The following is a 6,333-nucleotide window of genomic DNA, read 5'->3' on the forward strand; positions in this document are numbered from 1 at the left end:
ATGTTATTAGACACATTTCCTAGGATAATTCATAATTCTGGAAAATCCCCTATCTGCCTATTGTGTTGCTAGTGTTTTAGTGAGTTAAATAGTATATTAAAGTTGGAGGGGTGTGGCCACGAGTGTTTTGACGCCAGAGTCTCTGAGAGAAGTCACGGCAGCTGCAGGAGGTCGCTGGCTCCGCTGATCTCCGGTAAGAGGCGACTTATTTCCACAATTTTCTCACCGAAAACTGCCGGTTGACATGTAGTCAGATCCATGTTCACTTGACCGCTCTGATCCATAGTAAACCTTCACCTCCGGGAATTTTAAATAAGGAAACACCGTGTGTTTTTGTGGCTAAAGGCTAAAAGCTTCCCACCTCCATCTTTCTACTTTGACTTCTCAATTATTAATTGAACAAATAGCAAAAAAATCAGCAACTATAGCGAAATGATCAAGTATGACACATAGAATGGACCTGCTATTCCCGTTTAATTAAGACGATCTCATTTCAATAGGCCTTTAAAACTCAAGTGATCATCAATTAAAAATCCCAAATATTTAAAGAAGATACTAACTTAATTTGTTGCCCATTTCTTGTCAAAATGTTTTCACACAGTGCTGATCTTACAGTTTTTGATGTGGTAAAGAACATACACTTTGTTTTCTCTGCATTAACCAGTTGAAGATAGCAAAGTTGTTCTTGTACTCTGTCAAATCTGTCAATATTGTAGATATTTAAATGCCTCAGCAGGAGTTGGTGCTATAATACTAGTTAGTACCGAATTTCCTTGAATTGCCGCAGGGCATATAGTGTGCGCCTGCTTTGTATTACTGCCGGGAAGAACTTGCTTCCCAAAATAATTAGCGCATGCTTAGTATTACCGCCTGGTCAAACTCGTGACGTCACGACTGACACTTCCCCTGTCGTCATTTTCAAAATGGAGAAGGCTGATTTCAATGCCGGTAATTTGAAATTGCATAAAGGGAAGAAGATTAAGAGCTATTCAGTAGGATTTAAGGTCCAAGCTTATATCACACTCAAATTTCTTACTGCAAACGTTTGGTAAGTGCCGGAGTGAGAAGAGGTTTTAAAATAATTAGCGCATGCTTACTTTTACCCCATGCCTTTGGTAAGCGCAGGAGTGAGAAGAGGTTTTAAATTAATTAGCGCCCCGGCGGCATCTCAAGGAATTACGGTATATATATATATATGTATATATATATATATATATATATATACATATATATATATATATATGTACACACACATCATCTTTAGATTTGTTTTATTTCAGAGGATGTATATATAAATAATTCCTACAATCCCAGTTTCATATTTTGTACCTTGCATTCATTCTAAGAATGTTACTGGAGATACTTGTCAGTTTTTCAAGTTAGACACGATTTTAATATAATCATGTTTACCTACAAATAATCCATCCATTTTCTACCGCTTATTCTTTTTGGGTTTGCGGGGGACACTGGTGCCTAGCTCAGCTAAAATCGGGCGGAAGGCGGTCTACACCCTGGACAAGTCGCCACCTCATCACAGCTACAATTAATTATATTAAAAAGTTAAATATTGTTGGACAAGAAGAAACTGAAAAATTAAATTCAATAAGAACGCCAAATGAGCCTTTTTAAAGTAATGTTGGTGGGGATTCAACATATGGGGGCTGGGGGGGTCAAGGTTCATCGGCAGTCCAAAGTCCCGGGGTCAGACAAAACTTTTGATTGATTGATTGATACTTTTATTAGTAGATTGCACAGTTCAGTACATATTCCGTACAATTGACCACTAAATGGTAACACCCGAATAAGCTTTTAACTTGTTTAAGTTGTATCAGACCAATGTAGGTTTTCACAAAAGCGGGTATTCTGACATGAAATAGAAAACACAAGGTTTACATTTACCTCATTTAAAGGCCTACTGAAACCCACTACTACCCACCACGCGGTCTGATAGTTTATATATCAATGATGAAATATTAACATTGCAACACATGCCAATACGGCCTTTTTAGTTTACTAACTTACAATTTTAAATTTCCCGGGAGTTTCGTCTTGAAAAGGTTGTGTAATAATGACGTGTACGCAAGACGTCACAGGATTTTAGGAAGTATGAGCGCTGCACACACACACAGCTAAAAGTCGTCTGCTTTAACGGCATAATTACACAGTATTTTGTTGCTGAATCTTTTGCAATTTGTTCAATTAATATTGGAGAAGTGAAAGTAGAAAGATGTAGGTGGGAAGCTTTAGCCACACAAACACACGATGATTCCTTGTTTAAAATTCCTGGAGGGGAAACTTTACTATGGATCCCGACCACGTGTCAACCAGCAGGTTTCGGTGAGAAAATTGTGGTTAAAAAGTCGCTTCTTACTGGAGAAAAGCTGATCTTGTGCCGTCCATAGCTGCCGTCGACTTCGCTGAGACATTGACGTCAACACACCCGTGGACACACCCCTCTGACTATCAGGTACTGTTAATCTCACTAAAACGCTAGCAACACAATAGAAAGATAAGGGATTTCCCAGAATTATCCTAGTAAATGTGTCTAAAAACATCTGAATCCATCCCAATGCAATCACGTTTTTTTTTTTTTTTTCTAGTCCGTCACCATCAATATCCTCAAACACAAATCTTTCATCCTCGCTCAAATTAATGGGGGAATTGTCAATTTCTCGGTCTGAATAGCACTTTTTGTTGGAGGCTCCCATTAAAATCAATGTGAATATGTGAGGAGCCATCAAACATGTGACGTCATTGTCTGCGACTTCCGGTAGAGGCAGGGCTTTTCTCTTAACACCGAAAGTTGCGAACTTTATCGTCAATGTTCTCTACTAAATCCTTTCAGCAAAAATATGGCAATATCGCGAAATGATCAAGTATGACACATAGAATGGACCTGCTATCCATCCATCCATCCATCCATTTTCTACCGCTTATTCCCTTTTGGGGTCGCGGGGGGCGCTGGCGCCAATCTCAGCTACAATCGGGCGGAAGGCGGGGTACACCCTATCCCCGTTTAAATAAGAAAATCTCATTTCAGTAGGCCTTTAAGGAGCCTTATGTAATCTGATTAGTAAACGTGCTCTGCTTTCTGCTGCAAAAAAAAAAATGTTTTGTACTGTATCGTTGATCAAATGCAAGAATAGTCTGCATATATGTTCAATATTTCCTAGTTAGTATGTCTTCAAGGCCTACTTAAATGAGATTTTCTTATTCAAACGGGGATAGCAGGTCCATTCTATGTGTCATATTTGATCATTGATAGGGACAGACTAGAAAAAAAAAAATAAAACGCGTTTGCATTGTGACGAATTCCGATGTTTTTAGACACATTTACTAGGATAATTCTGGGAAATCCCTTATCTTTCTATTGCGTTGCTAGTGTTTTAGTTGAGTTTAATATTACCTGATAGTCGGAAGGGTGTCTCCACGGGTGTGTTGACGCGCAGTGTCTCAGGGGAGTCGACGGCAGCTATGGACGGCACAAGCTCAGCTTTTCTCTGGTAAGAACTGACTTTTTAAACACAATTTTCTCACCGAAAACTGCTGGTTGACATTCCGTCGTGATTCATGTTTACTTGACCGCGCTCTGATCCATAACAGGAATTTTAAACAAGGAATCACCATGTGTTTGTGTGGCTAAAGGCTAAAGCTTCCCAACTCCATCTTTCTACTGCGACTTCTCCAATATTAATTGAACAAATTGCAAAAGATTCAGCAACACAGATGTCCAAAATACTGTGTAATTATGCCGTTAAAGCAGACGACTTTTAGCTGTGTGTGTGTGCAGCACTCATACTTCCTAAAAACCCGAGATGTCTTGCATACACGTCATCATTACACAACGTTTTCAAGACGAAACTCCTGGGAAATTTAAAATTGTAATTTAGTAAACTAAAAAGGCCGTATTGGCATGTGTTGCAATGTTAATATTTCATCATTGATATATAAACTATCAGACTGCGTGGTGGGTAGTAGTGGGTTTCAGTTGGCCTTTAAGGAGCCTTATGTAATCTGATTAGTAAACGTGGTCTGCTTTCTGCAGCAAAAAAAAATGTTTTTTACTGTATCGTTGATCAAATGCAAGAATAGTCTGCATATATGTTCAATAATACTAGTTAGTATGTCTTCAAGGCCTACTGAAATGAGATGTTCTTATTTAAACTGGGATAGCAGGTCCATTCTATGTGTCATACTTGATCATTTCGCGATATTGCCATTTTTTTGCTGAAAGGATTTACCGGTAAAGAACATCCACGATAAAGTTTGCAACTTTCGGTGCTAAGAGAAATGCCCTGCCTCTACCGGAAGTCGCAGACGAAGACGTCACATGTTTGATGGCTCGTCACATATTCACATTGTTTTTAATGGGAGCCTCCAACAAAAAGTGCTATTCGGACCGAGAAAACGACAATTTCCCTATTATTTGAGCGAGGATGAAAGATTCGTGTTTGAGGATATTGATGGTGACGGACTAGAAAAAAAAAAAAAGGTAAAAAAAAAAAAAACGAGATTGCATTGGGACGGATTCCGATGTTTTTAGACACATTTACTAGGATAATTCTGGGAAATCCCTTATCTTTCTATTGTGTTGCTAGTGTTTTAGTTGAGTTTAATATTACCTGATAGTCGGAAGGGTGTCTCCACGGGTGTGTTGACGCGCAGTGTCTCAGGGGAGTCGACGGCAGCTATGGACGGCACAAGCTCAGCTTTTCTCCGGTAAGAACTGACTTTTTAACCACAATTTTCTCACCGAAACCTGCGGGTTGAAATGTGGTAGGGATCCATGTTGGCTTGACCGCACTCTGATCCATAGGAAAGTTTCACCTCCAGGAATTTTGTTTGTGTGGCTAAAGACTAAAGCTGCCCAAGTCCATCTTTCTACTGTGACTTCTCCAATATTAATTGAACAAATTGCAAAAGATTCAGCAACACAGATGTCCAAAATACTGTGTAATTATGCCGTTAAAGCAGACGACTTTTAGCTGTGTGTGTGTGCAGCGCTCATACTTCCTAAGAACCTGTGATGTCTTGCGTACACGTCATCATTACACAACCTTTTCAAGACGAAACTCCTGGGAAATTAAAAATTGTAATTTAGTAAACTAAAAAGGCCGTATTGGCATGTGTTGCAATGTTAATATTTCATCATTGATATATAAACTATCAGATTGCGTGGTGGGTAGTAGTGGGTTTCAGTAGGCCTTTAAGGAGCCTTATGTAATCTGATTAGTAAACGGTTTGCTTTCTGCTGCAAAAAAAAAAAATGTTTTGTACTGTATCGTTGATCAAATGCAAGAATAGTCTGCACATATGTTCAAAAATACTAGTTAGTATGTCTTCAAGGCCTACTGAAATGAGATTTTCTTATTTAAACTGGGATAGCAGGTCCATTCTATGTGTCATACTTGATCATTTCGCGATATTGCCATTTTTTTGCTGAAAGGATTTACCGGTAGACAACATCCACGATAAAGTTTGCAACTTTCGGTGCTAAGAGAAATGCCCTGCCTCTACCGGAAGTCGCAGACGAAGACGTCACATGTTTGATGGCTCCTCATATATTCACATTGTTTTTAATGGGAGCCTCCAACAAAAAGTGCTATTCGGACCGAGAAAACGACAATTTCCCTATTATTTGAGCGAGGATGAAAGATTTGTGTTTGAGGATATTGATGGTGACGGACTAGAGAAAAAAAAAAAAAAAAGGAAAAAAAATAAAAAACGCGATTGCATTGGGACGGATTCCGATGTTTTTAGACACATTTACTAAGATAATTCTGGGAAATCCCTTATCTTTCTATTGTGTTGCTAGTGTTTTAGTGAGTTTAATAGTACCTGATAGTCAGAAGAGTGTCTCCACGGGTGTGTTGACGCGCAGTGTCTCGGGGGAGTCGATGGCAGCTATGGATGGCAAAAGCTCAGCTTTTCTCCGGTAAGACGCAAATTTTTAACCACAATTTTCTCACCGAAACCTGCTGGTTGACATGTGGTCGTGTTTCATGTTCGCTTGACCGCGCTCTGACTCATAGTAAATTTTCACCACCAGGAATTTTAAACAAGGAATCACCGTGTGTTTGTGTGGCTAAAGGCTAGAGCTTCCCAACTCCATCTTGCTACTTTGACTTCTCCAATATTAATTGAACAAATTGCAAAAGATTCAACAACACAGATGTCCAAAATGTAATTATGCCGTTAAAGCAGACAACTTTTAGCTGTGTGTGTGTGCAGCGCTCATACTTCCTAAAAACCTGTGATGTCTTGCGTACATGTCATCATTACACAACGTTTTCAAGACGAAACTCCCGGGAAATTTAAAATTGTAATTTAGTA

This window comes from Nerophis ophidion, linkage group LG13, assembly GCF_033978795.1.
Source record: "Nerophis ophidion isolate RoL-2023_Sa linkage group LG13, RoL_Noph_v1.0, whole genome shotgun sequence".
NCBI lineage: Eukaryota > Metazoa > Chordata > Actinopteri > Syngnathiformes > Syngnathidae > Nerophis > Nerophis ophidion.